Source organism: Macrotis lagotis, chromosome X (genome assembly GCF_037893015.1).
Source record: "Macrotis lagotis isolate mMagLag1 chromosome X, bilby.v1.9.chrom.fasta, whole genome shotgun sequence".
Classification (NCBI taxonomy): Eukaryota; Metazoa; Chordata; class Mammalia; order Peramelemorphia; family Peramelidae; genus Macrotis; species Macrotis lagotis.
Window position 1 is genome coordinate 212,462,211 of NC_133666.1, and position 24,940 is coordinate 212,487,150.

Sequence of the window (24,940 nt, forward strand, 5' to 3'; positions counted from 1 at the left end):
GTGCTTAGTTTCTGCCATATTATTTTTTAGTTTTCTTATCACTTTTTGTCAAATAGTGAGCTCTGATCTTAGAAGCTGGAGTCTTTTGCTTTACCCAGAAGTAGATTACTATAGTTATTTGTTACTTTGTCTTCCGCACCTAATTTATTCCATTGATCCACCACTCTGTTTCTTATCCACAACCAATTATGATTGCCACTTCATAATATAGCTTTAGACCTGGTATGTCTAGACTACCTTCCTTTCCATTTCCCCCCAATAATTGCCTTGATATTCTTGCCCTTTTGTTCTTCTAGATAAATTGTGCTTTTTTTTTTTTAACAAGGCAGTGGGTTAAGTGACTTGCCCAAGGTCATACCACTAGGTAATTATTAAATGTCTGAGATTGGATTTGAACTCGAGTTCTCCTGATTCCAGGACTGGTGCTCTATCCACTGTGCAATCTAGCTGCTCCTAGAGTTGTTTTAAATGGCATTACTCTAACCAATAGTGATTTAGTGTATTTTTCATATGACTATAGATAGCTTTATTTCTTTATCAGAAAATTGCCTGTTCATCAATTCATAAACTGATTATTTATCAATTAGCAAATGACTTATATTCCTATAAATGTGAATCTGTTGAGAAATGAGTTCTTTATCAGAAATACTGACTGTAAAATTGTTTCCTAGAATTCTGATTTTTTTTCTAATCTTGGTAGCATTGATTTTGTTGTCCAAACCCTTTTTAATTTCATGTAATCAAAATTATCCAGTTTACTTTTCATATTGTTTTATATCTCTTGTTTGGTTATGAATTCTTCCCTTCTGACAGATAAACTATTTCTTACTCTCCTTTTTGGCTTATGGTGTCACTCTTTATGTATAAATTATGTATGAGATGTTAGCCTTTGCTTAGTTTTTGCTCTACTGTTTTTCAGTTTTCTCAGTACTTTTTGTCAAATAGTTATTCTTATCCCAGAAGCACCTGTGCATTTATCAAAGTGCAGATTACCATAATCATTTGATACTTTGTCCACCATTCTGTTTCTTAACTAAGTACCAAATAGTTTTGCTGATTGTCATTTCATAATAACCTTAGACCTGGTACAGTTAGGCTACTTTCATTTCCATTTTTTCTATTAATTTCCTTGATATTTTTGCCCTTTGGTTCTCCAGATTAATTTTATTATTTTTTCCTAACTTTTTTGTTAATATGGCAGTGGATAAGTATATTATTTTAGGTAGAATTATCTTTTTTATTATGTTAACTCAGCCTACCCATGAACAAATGATATTTTTCTAATTGTTTAGATCTCACTTTACTTGTGTGAAAAGTGTTTTGTGATTGTGTTCATAGAGTTTCTGGGTTTGTCTTGGTAGGTGGACTACTAGATAATATGATATTGTTTGCAGTTATTTTAAATGGAACTTCTCTTCCTATCTCTTGCTTCAGGCTTTCTTTGTCATATAATGTAATGGTAAGTTTTCTGTGCTTATGTTCTGCAACTTTGATAAAACTGTTCATTTTTTCAGGTAATCTTTTAGTTGATTCTCTAGAATTCTCTAAAGGTACCATCATATTATCTGCAAAGAGTGATAGTTTTGTTTTCTCATTGCCTATGCTAATTCCTTCAGTTTTTTTTAATTTCTTGTCTTAATGCTAAAGTACAATAATTGAATAGTATTGGCAACTGTCATCCTTGATTTTGTTAATATCAAATTTGAAGTTCTAAAATCAAAGGAGAGAGATTTATAAAATTAAAAGCATGAAAATCATTGACCTAATAAATACAAATGAGTTGATTTTTTGATTAACCTTTGGTTAAAAAATAAAGAATATCAAATTACTAATATCAAAAATGAAAAAGGTGACCTCACTATCAATGAGGAAGAAATTAAAGAGATAATTCAAAACAGTTTTACCCAAATGTATGCCAATAAATTTGACAATCTGAGTGAAGTGAATGTTTTCAAAAATATAAACTACCCATATTAATAGAAGAGTAAATAAAATAACTGCATTTCAGAAAAAGAAATTGAAGAAACCATCATTAAACTCCCTAAGAAAAAGCGTCCAGATCCAGATGGATCTTTTAATTAATTAATATACAAATAAATTCTACCAAACATTAAGGAACAATTTATTTCAATTTTCCATATACTATTTAAAAAATAGACAAAAGCCTGCCAAATTCCTTCTATGACACAGGCATTATGCTGATACCTAAACCAGGAAGAACCAAGACAGACAAGAAAATTATAAGCCAATCTCCCCAAAGAATCCTGAAGCAAAATTTTTTTTATATTTTATTTTTCCAATTACACTTCATTCCTATTAAAAGCCCTAGAGAGAGTAAAGGAATAAATTGAGTTTTCCTTAAAATAATAAACAATATCTATCTAAAAGCAATCAACACATATTATATGTAATGGGGATAAATTAGGAACATTTCCAAAAAGATTATGATGAAACAAGGATGCCCATCACTACTATTACTATTCAATATGATACAGGAAATGTTAGCTTTAGTGATAAGAATAATAATTGATAGAATTAAAACTGTCAATGAGGATGCAAAACTCATTCTTTGTAGATGATATGATGGTAAAGGACCATAGAAAATCATCTAACAAACTTCTTGAAACAATTAACAACTTTAGCAAAGTAACAGAATATAAAATAAAACCACATAAATCATCAATATTTCTATCTTTGAACAACAAAGCACAAGAGCAAGAGATAGAAAGAAATTCCATTTAAAGTACCTTCAGACAACATAAAATACTTGGGAACCTACCTATCAAGAGTAAGTGAAAAACTGTATAAAAACAAAACTCTATGAACACATTTCACATAAATAAAGTCAGATCAAAACAATTGGAAAAACATCAATTTCTCATGGTTATGTCAAGCTAATATAATAAAAATTACAATTCTATCCAAATTGAATTATTTATTTAGTACCAATACCAATCAAACTTTTTAACCTAGTTAGGAAAAATAGTAACAAAATTCATCTGTATCAATGAAAGGCAACACATATCATGGGAACTGATAAAAAAAAATTGTAAAAGAAGGTGACCTAGTTCTACCATAACTAAATATATTAGTATACTACAAAGAAGCAGTCATAAAAACTGCTTGGTAGATTAATGGATTAATGAATTAGGATAGGTACAAAAGGAACAGTTGTAAATGACTATAGAAATCTGTTGTTTGACAAACCCAAAGGCAATAACTTCTGGGATAAGAATTCACCATTAGACAAAAATTGTTGAGAGAACTGGATAATAGACTGGCAAAAACTAGGCATAGACCCACATTTCACACCCTATACCAAAGTAAGGTCAAAATGGATAAAAGTCAAAGACTAATTTCTCTATCTGTCAAAACTATGGAAATGGGAGAAATTTATGACTAAACAAGAAACAGAGAATATTAAAAAAATAGATGTTAGATTATATTAAATTAAATTAAAATCTTATGCTAATAAAGCCAATACTGCCAAGATTAGAAGTAAACAGGAAGCTGGGAAACAATTTTCACACCTAGGGTTCTGATAAAGATCTCATTTCTAAAATTTAATGGAGAATTAAATCAAATTTGTAAAGTTGCAAATCATTCCTCAATTGTTAAGTGGTGAAAGGATATGAATAGGCAATTTTTAAATGAATGAATTAAAGCTATATATAATCATATGAAGAAATGCTACAAATCATTACTGATTAAATAAATGCAAATTAAAACAACTATGAGGTCCCACCTCACACCTATCAGTTTGGCTAAGATGACTAAAAGGGAAAATGAACAATATTGGAGAGATTCAGGATCTCTAAATTGGTGTTTAATTGGGAAAGTTTAATTTGTACTATTTCTGGTCTATTTTTCTTGTTATATGTCAAATTCATTGATCTCTTCTTTATTTTATTAAGAGCTTTATTTGTTGGTTTAAGTGTTTGGAGTTAAAAAAATTTCCCCTAACTACTGCTTTGTCTGCAGCTCTTAAATTTTGGTATGTTGTTTCATTGTTTTTCTCCTTAATGAAATAATTGCTTCTACAATTTGTTCTATGTCCCCTCTCATTCTTTAGGATTAGATTATTTAGATTCCTATGAATTTTCAAACCATTTTCAATAGATTTTAATGAATCTAATTTTATTACACTATGATTTAATAAGCATGCATTTAATATTTCTGCTTTTCTGCATTTGATTGTGAGACTTTTATGCCCCAATACATTGTTAATTTTTGTGTAAGTACCACGTATTACTGAGAGATTAAAAGCATTCTGTTTTCTCCTAAAAATCTAACTTTCTCAATTTCTATTCACCTCTTTAAATTCTTTCTTGTTCATTTTTTGGTTGAATTTATCTAGTTTTGAGGGAAAATTGATGTCCCCAATAGTATAATTTCATTGTCTCTTTTCTCCTTTAATTCATTTATCTTTTCCTTTAATTATTTGAATGCCATACCATTATCTTCTCCTTTAATAATTTGGATGCTATGTCATTTTGATTCTTGTATGTTTAGCATTGATATCACTTTTTTTTGTCTTTGGTACTTTTTAGTAAGATATAATTTCCTTCTTTATCTCTTTTAATTAAATATACTTTTGCTTTTTTAAATTAAATTTTCTTTTTCATTGTGAAGTTGCTAAATATAAAGAAATTTGAATATTTCCATTAAACAAAGAGCAAAAAATGTTTATATGTGGAATTATGAATCTTTATCATACAGCTTGGTTTCTTAAATTATTATTAAAGCTAATTAATATTGTAGCTATAAGTACCTTATTTGGCTCCTAATGAACTTCCTTTTTTTCGTGTGTATTATTTTTAAGATGTTTCATTGATGCCCTATTCATTTGGCATCACTGTCACCACACCTCCCACTCTCCTTTCATTAAGACCCTCCCTCATCTTCCCCTAAATAAAGAGATGTCCTATGTAATGAGTAAGTATCTTGGTTGTGTCTGAAAATGTATGACTCATTCTCTTCCTCTAGATTAATACCTTTTTGAGAAAGAGATGAAAAACATGACTCATTATTAGTCTTCTGGAGTTGTGATTGAGGATCATTATATTTATTTTCTTTCTTTCAAAGTTATTTTCTTTTACAATATAATATGATTACATGATTTGTTCTCTTGATTTGGCTTATATGTTTTCTCATGTTTCTCTGAATGAATGTCTATTGTTGAAACAATTCTGATAATCTTTGGGGGTAATTTATTAGGAAATCTTTTTACTTATTTTTTGCAAAAAATAGAACTGTTTTTTCTTTTTTCATTAAAATTTCTTCATTTATTATTCCAAATACTTGCAAAAATAGTTTAATCATTCAATCTTTTTGCTTGAACTTTGTTTGAGATCATGATTGTTATCCCTTTCTTTTTTTATTTTAGTTGAAGCATAACAAGATCTGCTTCAGCCCCTTATTTTTTCTGTTGCTTTCTGCTTTAATTTTTTTAAGCAGCATATTATAGACTTTTGATTTTTAATCTATTCAACTTTCTGCTTCCTTTATATAGTTCAGTTCCTCTAATTCCAATTTACAGTTATGGTTACTGTGTAACCTTTCACACTATTTTACCATTTATCCTCTCTTTCTCTTTTTCTTTTCTCTCACTCCCTTTCTCTCACCTTTTATCCTGTCCCTCCTCACACATTTTTATTTTTTGCTTCTGAACAATACCTCCCTCAATCTGTGTTCTCTTCTATCATTATCCTCTGTTTTTCTCATCCCCTTTTCATCCTTTCTTATAAAATAAAGTAGATGTCTCGTTTCAGCTGAATGTATGTTATTTCATCTTCAAGTGAATTCCAATGAGAGTAACACTCAAGTGTTGTCTATCCTCCTCTTGCCTTTTTCCTTCACTTATAATATCTTTTGCCTATTCATTTAACCCATTCTACCTCTCCCTTTTGTCTTATCCCAGTGCAATCCTCATTCCCATTTCTTAATTTTTTCCCTTAATTTATATATTCCATCATAGCTACATTATGCTCATATCTTCCCTCTGTGAACACTCTTTCTAACTGCCCTAATAGTAATAAAATTCTTAACAGTTACAAGTATCATCTTCCTATGTTGTTTGTAGTTTAACTTTATCGTACATCTTGTTTTCTCTTTCCTCTTTACCTTTCGCTTGAGTATTGTCTTTGAAAATCAAAATTTCTGTTCAACTCTGGTCTTTTACAAGCCCTCTATTCCATTGAATCTTATTTTTCCCCCCTAAAGGATTGTGCTCTCTTTTGCTCAGGAGATGATTCTTGCTTGTAATGCTAGTTTCTTTCCCTTCTGGAATGTCATATTCCAGGTCCTCAGAATCTTTAATATCCAAGCTCTTAAAGATTATGACTCCACAATATTTAAATGCTTATGGTATTTTCTCCTTGACATTGGAGTTCTGAAATTTGGCTATTCATTGGAGTTTTCATTTTGGATTTCTTTCAGGAGATAATTAGTGGATTCTTAAATCTCTCTCCTTCTCCCTCCCCTTCCCCCTCCCCCTTCCCCCACCCCCATCATTTAAAAAATAAAACAGGCCAGGAGGGAAAGAATTTTCTTTTCTAGTGGATTCTTTTGATTTCTCTTTTGCTCTTTGGTTCTAGGATACAAACATAGTTTTCCTTGATAATATCTTGAAGTATAATGCACAGACCTTTTCTTTGATAATGATTTTCTGATAGTCTAATAATTCTAAAGTTGTTTCTCTTGCATCTATTTTCCAAGTGATTTTCTTTTCCAATGAGGTAGTTCACATTTTCTATTTTTATTTTTTAAATTTTGTTTTATTGTTTTTTTGACATTTCATGAAATCATTAGCCTCTACTTGCTCAATTCTAATTGTTAAGGAATTCTTTTTATCAGCTAACTTTTGTATTTTCACTAGTTGTACATTTTTATTTTGCATGATGGTGGGGTTAAGTGATTTGCTCAAGATCACACAACTAGGTAATTATTAAGTGTCTGAGTTCTGATTTGAATTCAGGTCCACCAGACTCCAGGGCCAGAGCTCTATCTACTGAGCCCTGAGTTCTATTTTGTAAGGAATTGTTTCCTTCAGTGAATTTTTATATATCTTTTCCCCCCAATTTTTGCACTTCCTTTACCAAGTTGTTCACTCTTTTTACATGATCCTCTTATATCATTCTCATTTCTTTTTCTGAATTTGTTTTTTACTTCTTTGATTTTCAAAATCCTTTTTGTGATTTCCTAGGAGTTCTTTTGGACCTGAAACCAATTAATTTTTTTTTGAAATTTTGTACACATAGGCATTTTGACATTATTTTCTTCTTCTGCCTTTGTGTTTTGGTCTGCCTTGTAACCATTGTTAGAATATTTTATTTGTTTGTTTTGTTTGTTTATTTTCCAAGTCTATTTTATGGCTTATGACTTAACACTAAAGTTGGATTATGCTCCTTGGGTGGAGAGGAAACTGTCTCAAGCTTCTTGTATGAAATGTGAAGTCTTGCTGCTGGGTTGTGCCAGGAGTGGGGAACCTGAGATCTTTTTGCTTGCCTATCCTGGGACTTTGATCTTTTTTGTTGCCTTTCTGGGCCATGATCTGCTCCTGGTTTGCCCAAATGTTACCCAAACTGAATTATACCCCACTTTAACCTGATTGAAGCATAACTTTCCTGCTGACCTTAGAAGTTATCTTCATCTGGAAAATTGTTTTATGTCATTTTCTTTTTTCATGATACTTAGAATTCATTTTGAGGATATTTTTAAAATAGTTGTTTCAGATTTCTAGGTGGCATAGTAGTAGATGGAATACCATCCCTGAAGTCAGGAGAACCTGAGTTCAAATTCGGTCTCAGATATGTCATACTTACTAACTGTGTGACCTCCTTCAAATCACTTAACCCCATTGCCCCTTGCCCCACAACCCCAAATATATATATATATATATATATATATATATATATATATATATATATATATATATATATATATATATATATATATATGTAGTTGTTTGGAGGTGAATTTGGGAGAGTTAAGACAAGTTTATGCCTTACTCTGCACTCTTTGCTTCACCCTTCTTATTAACGTTTCTGATCAGAATTTGATTTGACATTTTCTATGCTCATTTTGTAATTTATATTTTGGGGGAGGTTTAGCAATCATGATCTTTGGGTTTTTTTTAACCTTTTATTACATGCTTTTCCTATCTCAAGGCAAAAGTAATGTAATTCCTTCTGTACTGACCCAATTGAAGAAAGGAAGAGATATAGAGGACTTCTCAGTTTTGTGTTAGTAAAAGTTGAATTATACCAGAAAAAAAGTTTAGTTTTTGGCAAGTGGTTCCCTCTACCAAGATTTAGAACCCTAATTTGTAGTGTGTATATGAGTTGAGGACATTATATTACAAGCAGATAGCTATATCTCTTTAAACTTTCCTATTTGCATTATACATTCATACATACATTACAAACCATGTTAAGTGAGTTATAGGCTAAAAATAAAAAAAAAACCAAAAGGCACAAAATAAACATTGAAACATTCTTATGTGTGTTTAATATATAATCTTACTCATTAATCATTGGAAACAAACCATCTTTGGGATTAATTTAAAAGAAGAAAATAATCCAATTCATTCCCTTCTTATTGCAGTCCTTTCTCAGAATTAAAGAAATTAGGAATAAAGAGGAGAAATCAAAGAAAAGGTGTAAATGATTATTCTTACAGCAATTTTCTCTTCTCTTTAAGGATGTCCTTTTGCATTTTCAGAGATGTGTTTCCCTCATTCATTGTCTGAAATAGAATATAATGCTTATGTTCAGTAAAGACTAGGTAGAATTAATAATAATTATCATGTTTCAACTTTATATCGAAAATTTAACCTATATATGTATCATATTATGTATATATTTTAAAATGTAATTATCATATTCCTTTTTGATAAAACAGTAAGAAATGTGTAAAGAATAAAGATTTAGAGTTGATGTAGAATTTCTTTGCTGAAGGACTTTAACATTTGGCTCTGAGCATTACTCCATTCTCTTTTTGATTTAGTGTTGTTTTATATGAGATAGGGAAAAGATTGATTTTGGAATTAAAGATAAGTAAAAGAGACTCACAGAAGATAGTCTTGTGATATCAGTGAAAACTCTTCTGAAGCAATGTTATAGAACTTGCTAGAGGAAATCCATCTCTGCTGACTAGTTCCACTAAGAATTTGCTATCCAATATCTTAACCTATATCAATTAGGCCCTTACCAATTCAAACCAATAATTTTATTTTTCTTTCATTATGGTGTCCATACTTCTCTTCTGTCCTCAAGTCATCTACACAACTTTATCTCTTTTCTCTCATTAGAGAACCTTGCATTCTATTCCAATGGAAAAATCAAGTCCATAGGAAACTTCATTCTCCTTTCAGGTCTACATAGCACATCATTTAAAAGTAATCTCCATTTTCCATTCTCTCCTCTTCATTTAGTTCAGTCTCCTGTTAGTTCACCCTGCAACCTCCCTCATTTTGTATATGCTGGATCATACCATTTGCCCTCTTTTTAGGAAGCCTTTACCTTTTGATCCTATCCTATTTCTCTCTAAATTTCATTTTCTCCTCACCCATTGACTCCTTTCTTTGCTTATCAACTATATATTCCCCATCCTTTAAAAATGAGGAAGTAGCTCCAGGTCAAACATATGTTTATTGCTCTTTAGGCTATGCTATATATTCCATGGGACTTTCTCTCCCCTGCCCCCATACCAGGTATTTTCTCCCTCCTCTCTTTTTATGAGTTTTTTTCCTCCATAAAAAACATGAGGTCTTTGAATGTAGGGATTGTCTTTCTTTCTACTTGTATTAGTATTCTCAGCACTTAGCACAGTGACTGGCACATAGTAAGCATTTAATAAATTCTTTTTTGACTGAATATTGCATTACCATCCATTAATAACCCTGCACTCATTCTCTCTCTTCTATTCAATCCATCCTCCATAAAGCTAGTTGCCAAACTAATATTCCTAAGGTACAAGTTTGGTTGTGTCATTCCCCTGCTGAAGAAGCTTCATTGGCTTTCCATTGCCTCTGATGTAAAATGCTAACTCCCCCATTTAATATTAAAAACCTTTTCAATCCAGTTTGTGCTTCAACCTGTTTTTTTTTTTTTTTCAGGCTGATTACACATCACTTCCCCACAGGATCCAGCCAAACTTGCTTACCTTTCCCATCTACTTGCATTTACATAGGCTGTCTCCTTTGTCAGGAAAGATTCCCTCACTCACCTTGGCCTCATTTGATTCCATAATTATTCGGAAGCCTCAGCTAAATTTCATTCACCTTCAATAGGCCTTTCCTGATGTACCCAGTTTTTTGTATCCCTTCTTCAAGAATTTTTTGAATTTATCATGCATAAATCTACCTTGATTTTACTTATAGCTTCATATCTATCATCTATCTACTATCTACCTACTATTTCTCTCTCTCTCTCTTAATATATATATATATATATATATATATATATATATATATATCTTTCATCTCCCATTAAAGTGTGCAAAGTGCTTTAAATAAGTTATCTACTTCATTCTTACACCAACCGTGTGAGGTAGGTATTAAGCTTATCCCTATTTGACATGATGAAGTTGCTATTGAAAGATGTTAAATGATTTGTCCTGGGTCACACAGGTGAGTCTGAAGAATTCAAAATCAGATTTTCCTAACTTCAACCCTAGCACTTCACTTTGTCATCTAACTGCCCTAATTCTTGACTTATCCTCTAGCAGGGATGGAAACTTGAGGATGGGAACTCTTTTAATTATGTATTTGTATCCTAGCATCTAGTATAGTACCTGGCTTTAAATAAGCTTAATAAAAAAGTGCTGATTGTTTGTTATTTAGTCTGGCATGAGTTCGCCCTAACAGACTTATTTCTACAAAGTCATTGTTAAATTTTCACTGAACATTTTTAACTTAAAAATCAGCTAACATAATAAATTGGAGCTTAATTATTTGTTTTGATGATTGTCTAGATTTAAAAAGTGATGGACAAAATGTTATTAATACAGGTTAAATTTTAGAGTGTGTCATGTATATCTTTATTATTATTTTTGTTGTGCAGAATACATTTACCAACATACTCCTGGCATTGGAAATTCTCTACTAATGCCTATTTTCAAAAGGATCTTGAATAAGATGATGATCTTGAATGGCTCTATACAAATTAAGTAAGAAATCAGTCAGCCAAGTTACTGAGAAGTCATAATGGGAGGCTGGATATATGAGGATAAGAGGAATTACTATTTGTTTTCTCCTCAATTTATTCTTTTTCTCATTTTATTCTAACATCTTTCATCCCTCTCCCCCTCCATTTGCCCAAGCTGGGCTCACATTTGAGTGAAGCAGAAATTCACCTAGTTAGTTTTTGCTTCTATACAAGAGAAGGGAAAAATTAGGCTCAGTGTGCTTGTCCAATCAAGTAAGTAAAATAAAATGCTGCTGTTTAAATTCAGTGGCCCCATTTGGAGTGTTGTCTGGCTAAGGACTAGGAGTTAAAAGACATAGGCTTAAATCCTGGCTTTATTTCTCTGCCCTCAGTTTGCTTTTCTATAAAATAAATAGATTGGCACAGATTATTTCTAAAGTCTTTCCCAGTTACAACACTATGATTCTTCACCATAAGAAATCATAGAAGTTTGAAGGGGAACTTATCACACATATTGAAAGTTAAACCACATATTGAAAGCATAGATTTTCTTTTGGGGGCCTTTTCATTGGTAAAAGTGATCTAAATTCCCTTGTTTAATAGTATCAATAACCATAAAACATACACATATAAACACTTTGTGTTATGAGTTAGCAAGGGGCAATTCTATTGCATCAGAAGGAAAAGGCATTATATTCTGTTTTTTGCCAATGTGGATAAGACCATGAATTGCCCAGATCTGAAATATGTAATGCCCAGGAAAACAAAACAAAATAAAGGTAAACTCTACTTTGGTTCAGATGAGAAGGATGCTATGGACTGGGAGCCAGAAGACACATAATTTAGTCCTCGCTTTATCTCTGTGTGCCTCAGTTTGTTCCTGATAAAATAAGGATGTTGGGTCAGGTTATTTTCAAAGTCACAATCCACTTTTGTTATCACTTTTTTATAGTGCTCACAATGTCCATTGAATCTGACTATAATAAACTGGGTCACTTTTTTTTAGTGTTCACAACATGCATTGAATTTGTCTACAATAAACTCAGAGAACATTCACCCTGTTAACCACAATTTCCTTTTGGTTAAAAATGAAACAACAAAGCTACTTTTATAACTGAAGCTAATTCTCTAGAATCTTACCATAATGCCAACATTGACTAAACACTTTGGGGAATTTTTATAGAATTTAAACAAAAGAACTTTAGACAGCCAACCAATGAGATTTCAAATAGATTGTATGAGTTTACAATAGTCTTCTCTCAAATCTTATAATATTTACAGAAAATTCCTATTGACAGGATTTCCACTTATGCTGAAGAGTAAATGTTTACAAACAACAATAGGATTTTCTCTCTGCTCCTCTCCAGAAATCTCTTATCTTAAAGTTTGTTGATCAGGTACTAACATTGTGATAACCAGATACTATTGACCCAGGTGAAGTAAACATTGTAGGAGACAGGCCTTACAGACAGGCCTTAGTTAAAGATTAAGAAACTAACTTCTGGTCAGAAATATATTGTTCAAGAAATTTTAATTCCATCTTAAAGAATATCAGTTTAGACAAACCCTATAATATATTTGCCTTCTTTTCCTATTCCCAGACAACAGAAAGACTTGTCTATTTGTTTCTTTCAGTCACAACAGAAAGCAAGATGTTTCTGGAGCAGATTAACTAGCTTACAGGCTCCCAAGATGTCCTCCTTCTAAGTCATGGTCTTCATTGTTCCTCCCTCATCACCACCCTCCTCTAAAAAAAAAAATTCAAAATCAACATTTTAGGAAATTTGGGCATTGTAGTAGGTTGAAGGCATGGAAGAGGGGTTGGTCTGACTTAGGTAGACTTCAAGGATATCAAATGCACATATTTTGATCTATACTTACATGGTCTTTCATGTATTCATTATCTCATTTACACCTCTGTCTGGAATATAGTAAGTACTTAATAAGACTTGTTGACTTGACTATTATTACAAAGTTCAGAAATATAATAAATAACAGTGATGAATTGAAAGATGTTAGGATGTGGTCTAGTTTCAGGTTTGAGAATGTATGAATCAATTTACAAAAGACTAGCTATTGAACCAGAATTATTTAGGTACTAAAAGATTTATTCTGTTTATGGTAATAAAGTAAAGGTATAAACCAGTAGTAGAGATTTAGTTAAATGTAGAGAAAAGGCTAAAACAATTGATTGATGAATGTAGCCATCAGGGGATTAGGAGCATCAGCAGGAACCACCACCTCTATCATGAGCATGCGGAGCAAGCAGCATAGAGAAATTAGGGACAGTTGCAAAGTGATTGCAACCATGCTGAATCAGCAGCCAGCAGCCTTTAGTGGGTAAGGATCCTAGGGAAAAAGAAGCACAAAGAAATGAGTTGCCAGGCCATACTTGCAACTAACTGGTAGCAGAAGCCATCTAAGGTAAAGATAGTGTTTATACAAGGGAGCAACTCTTGATTTATGCATTGGGAAAGGGAGAAGGGGTTGAGGTAATTCCTATTATCTTAATATATTTATAACTCAGTATCCCTTTGCAGTGGGATAACCCTTGGGGTGAATTTGGGAAAGAAGCTGAGTTATTCATATCTCAGCACCCCTTTGGTGGCATAGATTTCAATGGATCAGTTCCAGATGGTCCATAATGGGAGCTATTTATCTAGATAACAATGGGATGTGGGAATCTGATATCCAAGGATGTTCAAGGCCAGCAAAGAAGGAAATGATATTTGGCATAACATTTTTCTCTGCCTGGTATTTCCTCTACTTCATTGGCATGTATTTGCAAATATGTTTGAATCTGTATAAATCTTTGATCTATTATTTAATATACACATTTTTTGTTATTTATTTGAGATCTGAAAAGAGGTGTTGCTCTTGAATGATATGGGTATTCAAAAGTCATTGGGGATGACTTAATGGTAATTTGTACAAGTTACAATTTCACTTCAAATTATAATCATTAGGTTGTAAACTCCTTGAGGGCAGAGAATGTTTTCTTCCTCTTCTTGTATTCCCAGCATTTAGCACAGTGACTGGCACCTGGTAGGAATTTAAAAATGTTTATTGATTGATGGATGGATAAATTTGCTTCTCCTTATCCTCTATGCACTGGAACTTTAGGGAAATAAAATAACTTTAAAAAATGAGGTTAACAAATTAACCTTTATTTCAAGGGGCTTGAAATTTATGTCACAATATAATATGAAAAGTAAATACACAAATTGCTTATGAAAAAACAAAAACATAGAAAAATATTTAGTGTATTTTCTTGAGAAATATTTTTTATCCTCAGATTTATGCAGAATAAGTGTCTCTGCATGAAGTTACCTATGTTAATGAATGAGGAAATTCAGATCAGGTGGGAAAAATCAACCTGAAATCAAAATCAGAGAATATTTAAAATGGTAAATCACCAATAAAAAGGAACCCCATGCTAAAAATAATAGTACACGATTCAAAGGAGTATAGTTCAATTAGAAAACCAATATTATCTTTATGTTGATTTTTTTATTGTTCTGGAGTAATTTTTTTCCTCTAAGGATTATTTTTAAAACATTATTGATATTTTTTCCCCAGAAAACTAGAAAGAGAAAGATATACTTCATTCCAAAATTTTATAAGAACCCATCCATGATTAATTGATTACAATTTTACTCCCTTACCACCTCCAGGCATTCATCATAAGCTACTGATGTGAAGTTCAGTACCTCTATCCATCAAGCTTTAAAACACACCTGTGTCATTAACCTTTGGGTTCATCTAAAGCTGGCATCTCCCCTTGTTACAGTAGTTGGCTGCCAGCCTGACAGCTGTGCCTTGCATGTTTGTTTTCACTTTCACTTTATGTCTTCTAAAATCATCTGAACATTCAGGGACAACTGATATGGATAATTGACTTGTGCCCTCTAAATCCTACCTGTCCTCCTGAAGGTAGGGTGATAGACAGAAAGAATAGCATGAATGGTATGAGCACAGGAGGCTATTACAGACTATGAGTTTTAGGGATAACATATTCTTGTATGTTGTGCAAAATATAACTGACATTTAAATGGATAGAGATCATAGGTCTCAAAAGAAGTACTTAATGGTTTACAAGGAATATTAAATTATTCTATTTCATTAAGTATGGGTTATTTGAAATTTTCTGAAGTCACTGATCTTAAACTCTATCTATCTTTGTCTTATTCCCTGAACATTTCTGTTTCATATAACCATAGGACCATTATGAGGTTTTCCATATTGAGAATTAACATTGCAAACCAACTGGATTTGCTTCACATAGGTTTTATAGCAGTTTGAATGAGGTCAGAGGCTTTTAACTAATTTCCCAAATTAAATCTACAGATAACAATTAAGTACCAACTAAGTTTATCACAACCTAGATTTCCTTGACAAAAGAAGAGGCCAGAGACTAGGATAAAATTCACAGATTAGATGCAGTCCAAGAGCTGAATATTGTTATGCTCAGTGGTGGTCTGGATTGCATGATAGTCATGGATGGGTGTTGAATTCTGTATGTGATTAGTTTGTGTCATGTGGCCCAGAAGAACTACACCCCTGGAAGAGTGTTAATGAGACTTTTTTAGGATCCTGGTTTCTTATAAAATGTTGGAATGTTAGCTTAGCTCTATTTCAAATACCAGGAAGGGTGAGACTCCTGGTTTAAAACACACACACACACACACACACACACACACACACACACAGACACACACTCATCAAACTGTGCTGTTTGACACAAAACTATGAGGGTGCCTGAGAAAAACATTGTTTTTTGGAGAGAAAACAACACTCTTTTGTCTTAGGTCAATATGGAAAATTACCCTGCTATATGTTTCTGGCATATAATATATTCTGCCTCCATGCCTTGTAAAAATGGCATGCCTCACACTCTCTCTGGAAATGCCATTTTTACAAGGCATGGAGGCAGAATATATTATATACCAGAAACATATAGCAGGACAATTTTACTGGAACAGAACATATGAAAAATCATAATTTGAAATGAGACTGGAGCTAAACTCTTGATGAGTTGCTTAGGATCACAGAATTTTGAAATGGGAGACTGATCTAAGGTCACTGTATACAATCTCTTGGAGTTAACAATTTCAAACCATGAAGGAATAACCTCCATAATAGATTTGACAAATGTTATCAGAGCTCTACTTGTAAACTTCCAAAGCAGGTTAACCTCTCTCAAATCAGTACATTGCACTTTTGTAATCATCCAGTTTTTTTGCAGATTTCTTCTGACATCCAACTTCAATTTGTTTTTTTTCAAGTTTCAATTCACTGAATCTGATTTTGTCCTATGAAACCAAAGGAATTAGTCAAAATTTTCTTTCTTTTAAAATACTTGAACACAATTATCTTTCTCCTTTAAGTATTTCCTTGAAATACTTGAAATAACATGGATTCAAGGCACTTTATCACCACAGTTTACTTTCTATGGGCACTATCTACCTTATCAATGCCATTTTGAACTAACGTATATCATAACAGAACACGGTATTGCAGTTATGGTCTGCCTTCGACAGAGTACAGACAAACTGACTCCTCTTCATTCCTGATGACACCCCTTTTAAATGTAGCCCAAGTTCACAAATATTTTGCTTTTTGGATGCTGATTCATATTGAGCTTGCAATTCATTATAATCCTGAATTCATTTTTTCTGATAAATTTGAATCTAGCCAAACCTCTCTCATCTTGAACTTTAGAAGTTAATTTTTTTGAATCTAAGTGTAATATTTAACATTTTTACTATGTACATTTCATTTCAGATTTAATTCAATTTTCTTTCCTCTCAGAATATTTTTTGGAACCTGACTCTATCATTCACTATTAATTATTCCAGATTTGTGTCATTTGTAAATTTTTGATACAAGAATACATTTTTGTAGATTGATATAAGATACTGATACACATATCATAGGACCAAAGAACCAACTGGAAGTTACAATGATATTGTAATGATATTACTTTTTGAATCTGAACATTCATTCAGTTGCAAATCTAATTAAATTATCATCCAATGTATATTTTCCATATTTTATATGAAAAAAAGTATGAGGCACTTTTTAAATGTTTCATTAAAATTTAGGTGAAGCACTCCTTCTATATTTTTCAACCATTCTTTTCTCACTTTGTTAGGCCAGTTCCATGGAAGGTGACTGACTTTATCTTCTTTCAAGTTTCTAGGGTTAAACTTGAGGGTTTGGGCTTTTCCTAGCATTTTCACTTATAAATGCACATGAATATCCTTCACAATATTTAATCAGTTAACATTTCTGCATATCAATTGAGCAATTAGTATCAATTGTCTTTCCTAAAGTTATATGTACTAAAAACGTTTGATCAAAGTAAAATATCACCTTTCCAAAACAGAAACCATCTTCTAATAGATGCAAAAATTCTTTGGGGCAAAGAGGGATGTTTCTTATCCTACATTTATAGATACATGATAGACTGATGGAGAGAAAAGACAACTGACCCTTCCTCAAATCATCAAATTTATAGCAATTCTTCCTCCTTGAATGTTTCCAGGAAAGATATTAAGAGATTATTTGCTTTAATATTCACCTTAAATTCAAACTGAACAGAACATTAAATGGCTTTTTGTCATTATACAATAAGGTAATAGAAATAGGTATATATCTGAAATAGAGGTAGAAGAAAGGAGAAGAATCCCTCAGTACATACAGCCCAGAAGTAGATTTGTCAAGCTTCCATATGAATTAGAACCAGGAAAAATGAATGTGTTACAGTACAGTGGCAGAGCCTTCCTTGGCCTTTCACCTCATTATAAAGATGAACTGTATCTCTAAAATTCTCCTACTTTACTAATTTAATAATCCTGTCATAAAAATAAACACTGGTAATTTGAAGTGACATGTTAATTATGAAACCATGATGATTATTTGTATTAATCAAAACTATTATAGAAGCTTAGTTAACTATCTCTTCAATTATCCGTTCTAGAATTTTTACAAGAATCAAAGTCAGTCATTGGTTAAAAGTTTATAAATTGTGTTCTCTTCTCCTTTTTAAAAATCAGAACATTATTCCTTTACTGATCTTATAATACTTCTCTTGTGTATTATAAATGTCTTCTAAGTTTGTAAGTCTTTCATAATTTTTTTTCTTTCTTTGAAATTCCATTCAGAATTTTTATCCTTCCCTCTTCCTACTGTCATTCTGCATTTCTCTTTCACGACAAAATTCCTTGTGAAGGCTTTCTACAATTAGTACTTCCACTTCCTTTACATTCACTCTCCTTTTGCTTCTGTCATAGCTTTCAACCTCATAACATAACTGAAACTGATCTCTTCAACGGTACTGATAATTTTTTATTTGCCAAATTCAGTGACCTTTTCTCAGTTCTTATCCTTCTTGTCCTTGTCTTAGCCTCACCCTGCAGCCATTATCACTATTTTTCACCCTCTCCTCCTTGATACTCTCTTCTTTTTTTATGTTTTTGTGACACTACTTTATTCTGGTTTTTCTTCTGTATATCAGATGACTCCTTCTCTGTGTCCTTTACTGTATTTTCATCTATATTGTACCTAGTATAATTGGAGATTTTAGGCATTCTGTGCTAGGCCCTCTTCTCTTTTCCTTATACATCATTTCACTTGGTTATTTCATCACCTCTTAGACTTTAAATTATCATAAAAATGATTCCTAATCCAGCTGTTCCAGATCTAATCTTCCCCCAACTTTCAGTCTTTCATCTCTGCTTAATAGAAATTTCAAACTGAATGTTTTGAAGATGTCCAAAATGGAACTCATTATCTTTTTTTTCAAATTCTCCCTTCTTTCTAACTTCCCAATTACTATTGAGGATACCATCCTTTTTGCTATCTGCCAAGTTCATTATCTTGGTATTAGTCTTGGTTCTACACTCTTTTTTTAGGCTATCCTCCATCAGATCAATGTCAAGGTCTGTCAGGTACATGTTTAAAGCATCTCAATATATACTATCTTTTCTCCTCTGACACTATTATCACCTGTTCTATACCCTTATTACTTACTGCATGCTTAAACTCTTACATTTATCTGTTGGTTGGTTGACTTGCCACAAGTTTCTTCCCATTGAAATTTATCTTTTGCTCAATTGGCAAACTGATTTTCCCAAAAAGCAGGTCTGACTAAATAATCACTTGTTGAATACAATAAACTGTAGTGGTTTTACTATTGCCTCCAGGATAAAATAAAGCCCTGTTTGACTTTTAAAGTCTCAATAACATGACCTCTTTCTACCTTTTCAATACTATATCATACTCATCTCCATATATATTGTGATCCATTCATCTTGGTCTCCTTGAAGTTTCTCATACAGGATATCCTACCTCTCAACCCCACAAAGTTTCACTGGCATTTCTATCTGCTTGGAATTCCTTAGTTTTGCCTCCTGGCATTCCTGGCTTCTTTCAAGACTTAGCCAAAGTTCTACCTCCTTTAAGAAGTCATTCCCAATTTCTCTAAATAGCAGTGGTTTCTTATAATATTGTATTGCATTGTATCATGCCATATCATAATGTATCATATCATGCTCTCAGGAAAAATGACTGATATGAAAAAATAGTTCCAGGAGAAATTATTGATCTGCTTGAAAGCCATGATCAGAATAAAAGGGCCTGGAAAATATCTTTCAGGAAATAATCATGGAAAACTGCCTTAATATCCTAGTATGAGAAGATAAAATAGTCCTCAAAAAAAACATCGATCACTCTCCAAGATTCTAAGGAATATTGTAACCAAATTTCAGAATTCTTGACTAATGAAGAGAATAATGCAAGTAGCCAAAAAAATGAAGATTTAGATACTAGGGAAACATAGTCAGGATTATGCATTACTCATCAGCTTCAACATTAAAGGGTCAGAGTGCCTGCAATATGATTTTCTAGAGAGTAAGGGAATTTGGATTATAACCAAGAATAAACTACCCTACTTCATGAAAAGACCAGACCAGAACAGAAAATGTTATTTTCAAATAGAAGACTGAAGAAAGAGGGGAAAATGATAATATAAATTAAACTGTCTATCCCTAAATGAGAAAAACAATATGAATGATTCCTGAGATTCATATTTCTTTTAGGACAGTAAAAAGTAGCATGCTTAGATAAATGGAATGGATTTAAATTGATCATGAACTGATTATGATTTAGCTAATATTTTAGCTCATGAGAGGTGTATTTCGAATAGAGGGACGGAGTATATTTGGAAAGAGGACTTGAGTACAAATTGATTATAATTTAAATCAATCCATCGATGCTTGAGAATTCCATTTCTATCAGGACAGAGGATGTGGGTACAAGACAGGTATAAAACATACAAGAAATAAAAAAGGAAATTTATTAGGCCAAAAATATTAAGGCATTAGAGGATAAATAGCTTCATATAAAAAGGTACAGAGTACTTATTATAGTAGAAGGGGGGAAGGGAGAGTATGAGCACTGAGTAAATTTTTCAACAAATTTGGCTCAAAGAGGGAATAACATCTTTTCCTAATTGGATTTAGAGATTTACCCTACCCTTTGGAGAAGCAGATGATGGAGGGGGAAAAAGAGGAAGGAGGGGCTGATAAAAGGGAAAGGGCAAGTAAGGGTAAAAGCAAAGATAAAATAAAAGTTAAAAAAAAGTATAAAAGAGAGGATAAGGAAAGGGAAAAGGGATAACAGGAGGGAGAATTGATTGAGAGATTCAGAATTCATAAGCAAAAACTTGAGGAGGAGGAATAAGGAGAAAGGAGAGAGAAAAGTACAAAGAGGAGAAAGGTAGGATGGAGGGAAAGGCAGAGTTAGGAATCATAAAACTGAATATGAATGGGATGAACTGTCCTATAAAATTGGAAGCAGATAGAAGAGTAGATTAAAAATCAGAATCCTATAATATGTAGTTTACAAGAAACACACTTGAAGCAGAAAGAAAAGGTAAAAGGCCAGGGGAGAATGTACTATGCTTCAACTGAAGTAGTAACAAAAACAAAAACAGAAACAAACCAAGATTAGTAATCTTGATCTCAGACAATGCAAGAGCAAAAATAGATCTCATCAAAAGAGATAAGGAAGGAAACTGCATTTTCTTATAAACTACCATAGGCAATGAAACAAAATTGAAATTAAACGTATATGCATCAAGTGGTATTACATCTAGAAAATGAGAGGAGAAACTAAATGAGTTACAGAGAAAGAGAGGCAGCAAAACTATTGGAGAGTTTCAACCTTCCTGTCTCATAATTAGATAAAACTAACTGCAAAATAAAGAAGAAAGAAATTAAGAAGGTGTATACAATTTTAGAAAAATTCATTAAGTGGTCTTCTGGCGAAAATTGAATGGGAATAGAAGGGAATATACTTTCTGCTCTGTGGTACATAGCATCTGCACAAAAATGATCATGTATTAGGGTACAAAAATCTCACAATCAGATGTAAAAAAAGGCAGAAATATTAAAAGCATCCTTTTTCAGATCATGATGCAATAGAAATTACATGTAATAAAGGGCCATGAAAAGATAAACTAAAAATTAATTGGAAATTAAATAACTTATTTAAAAGGAATGAATGAGAGAAGCTAGGTGGCACAGTGGAAAGAGCACTGTCCCTGGAGTCAAGAGGACCTGAGTTCAAATCTGATCCTTCTCATTCCAAGGCCATTGCTCTATTTACTGCACCACCTAGCTGCCCCTGAAGTAATTTTTTTATACTAGATCCTCTTAAATTATGTAACCCAGTATTACCTATGAGGAAGATAGATGAAGCCTAACAGCTTAAAGGATATCATGGGGGAACTGAACTAAGTCATCAGGTCTGTCTTTCCTTGCCTTTTATGGGTTGGGTGATGCAAAATGGTTCCTCTAATCAGATGGGTAGAGCACAGCAGACTTCTATTTTTTTAAACTTATTTTTATTAAAGATATTATTTGAGTTTTACAATTCCCCCCCCCCAATCTTACTTCCCTCCCCCCTTCCCCACCCCACTGAAAGCAATCTGTCAGTCTTTACTTGGTTTCCATATTGTACATTGATCCAAATTGAGTGTGATGAGAGAGAAATCATATCCTTAAGGAAGAGACAAAAAGTCTAAGAGATAACAAGATCAGCCAATAAGATATCTGTTTTTTTTCTAAATTAAAGGGAATAGTCCTTGAACTTTGTTCAAACTCCACAACTCTATCTGGACACAGATGACACTGTCCTTTGCAGACAGCCCAAAATTGTTCCCGATTGTTGCACTGATGGAATGAGTGAGTCCTTCAAGGTTGATCATCACCCCCCATGCTGCTGTTAGGGTGTACAGTGTTTTTCTGGTTCTGCTCATCTCAATCAGCATCAGCTCATGCAAATCCCTACAGGCTTTCTTGAAATCCCATCCCTCCTGGCTTCTAATAGAACAATAGTGTTCCATGACATACATATACCGCAGTTTGCTAAGCCATTCCCCATTTGAAGGACACTTACTTGATTTCCAATTCTTTGCCACCACAAACAGGGCTGCTATAAATATTTTTATATAAGTGATGTTTTTACTCTTTTTCATCATCTCTTCAGGGTATAGACCCAGTAGTGGTATTGCTGAGTCAAAGGGTATGCTCATTTTTGTTGCCCTTTGGACATAGTTCCAAATTTCTCTCCAGAAAGGTTTGATGAGTTCAAAGTTCCACCAACAATAATAATGTACCAGATTTCCCACAACCCTTCCAACAATGATCATAATCCTTTCTGTTCATATTGGCCAGCAGATTTCTATTGTTAAATAAAGTTTCACATTATAAATTATGTTTGTCTGAATTCCTTGGTGTTGATTTTCTTCATAAATAGATGGTGATTATTTCAGAGACTGAACTCTGGTCCAGTCCTTGGAAACCTAACTTCTCAGTGTATTCCAACAGCTAAGGACCTGACTCCTGAGGGGACTTTGAGAGATGGGGTAGAAATATTCATATATACACATTTCTGGGTGATATCAATCAGTCTAGCTAAGTGGTGTCAGAACTAGGAAGCACAGGATTAGCCAACAAAGGCTCTCCCCTTTGGAGTACAGACCAATAGAAGAAATTTACTGATGCCTTACACCATATACATTTGTTTGTGGGACGTATTGGCATTCATCAGTGACATATGTTTAAAAACAAATAAAAAGTGTTTCTGATGTCAATTTGGACATTCAAATGGTGATACTATTCACAGGATCTCTTTACTAAGGTCAAGGTAACTATTCTAAAAGCCATGTGACCCTCAACCTGCCAAACCTGCCAACTGATAAAAATGGAACTCTCCTACATGAGGGTATGAGAATTATCCCTTCTGATTATGTATCTTTATGTATTTGACTGCTCATATTCCAGAAGTCATTTCCATGACAAATTGATACTGCTCTGAAAGGGACTTTGATGATGTTCCCTCCTCCCCCCCCCTCCAAAATAAACCCTGCGTAGTTGCAACTTTGCTTATGCAATTTCCTAACTTAAGCTAATAAAAAGTTAAAAACATGAGGTTTCCAAAACTCTTGTACTTGAGATCTTAGATGCCAGAAAACATGGAGTAACTATTGACTGAAAAGACATTTTTTAAGCTGAGATGAGGGGAACCATTGCTAAAGCAGCTAAGTACCATAAACTTTCTGTGTTATAGAAAAGTAGACCTCTTTCTTTGTTAAATATTCATTCTTGAACTAAGAGGACACTGACTTTAAAGTCACTTCTACAATAAAGATAGAGTTCTTTTTCCTCTTTGTGCCAATCTTTTCCCTATGTTTAATATATATATACACACACACACACACACACACACACACACACACACACACAAACCCCCATGGTTCTATGATTTATGTCTTGTTTTATTTGTTCCTACTCACTTGAAGAAAAACAAAAGTAGCTATAAACCATACTATGGAGTATTTTTCTTCATTTCAGTATTGACTGCTCACATTAAGTAGCTTACTGAACATGGGAAGAGATAATTTCTCGTATACATACTTTCGATTAGTTTGCTACACTGTTATAAACATAAATTTCATTTAATATGTTACCTTTATTGTCACTGACATTTTTATCTCCGTGGCAAGAAAGGCTTCTGTATTCTGATGAAGAATTTTCAAACATTAGCAAGGGTGTTTAAAGATATTTTGAGAGCCATAATACCCACAAGATCATGATAGATCTACTTATCAGGCAACCAATATTAAAAGAAAGATTTGCAGTCTTTCCTTCACAAGACATTACCTTGTTCTTTTGGGAATGATAAACTAAAAACTGATGCTGAAACTGATAGAGGCCTATGGTCTGAAACTAATAGAAAGAGTAACTAAAATCCTTTCATCACAAAAATTCTTTTAGCTCCTGGGACCTTCTTTGTCTTTGTGTAGTTTTTCAGCAGTCTCTTTTCAACTAAAGATTCTCCTTTGATTTTTTTTTCTCTTTCCTCTCTAAAGATCTTTTCCTTTATAGAATTGATTAGTCCCCTTCTAATTTATTTTAGCTACAAAATAACCTTTCCTTTTTCATCCTTGGCTCCTAAGACTTTTGGTTGCTCATTTTATATTTTCTTTTGAAGAATTCTATTTAGTTATATGTGAATATATATGTGTATATAAATGTATATTTTTTATAACATTGGCAATACATGCCTGTTGTATTGAATTATGCTTCCTATATACTTTATCCCCATGATAATTTTTTTTCTGAAAAAGTCACATACTGTAAAAATGCTCCATTGTCAATATATTAATTTCCAAATGAATGGCACATGTAATATATCTGTGTGAATTTAGATAACAAATTTAAATC

General features: G+C 32.7%; 1 pseudogene; it reads left to right on the forward strand.

Moving 5' to 3' along the window:
- The first annotated feature begins 13,341 nt into the window (after positions 1 to 13,341).
- LOC141498962 (translation initiation factor eIF2B subunit alpha pseudogene) overlaps positions 13,342 to 24,940 on the forward strand; it is a 115,704-nt pseudogene continuing 104,105 nt past the window's right edge.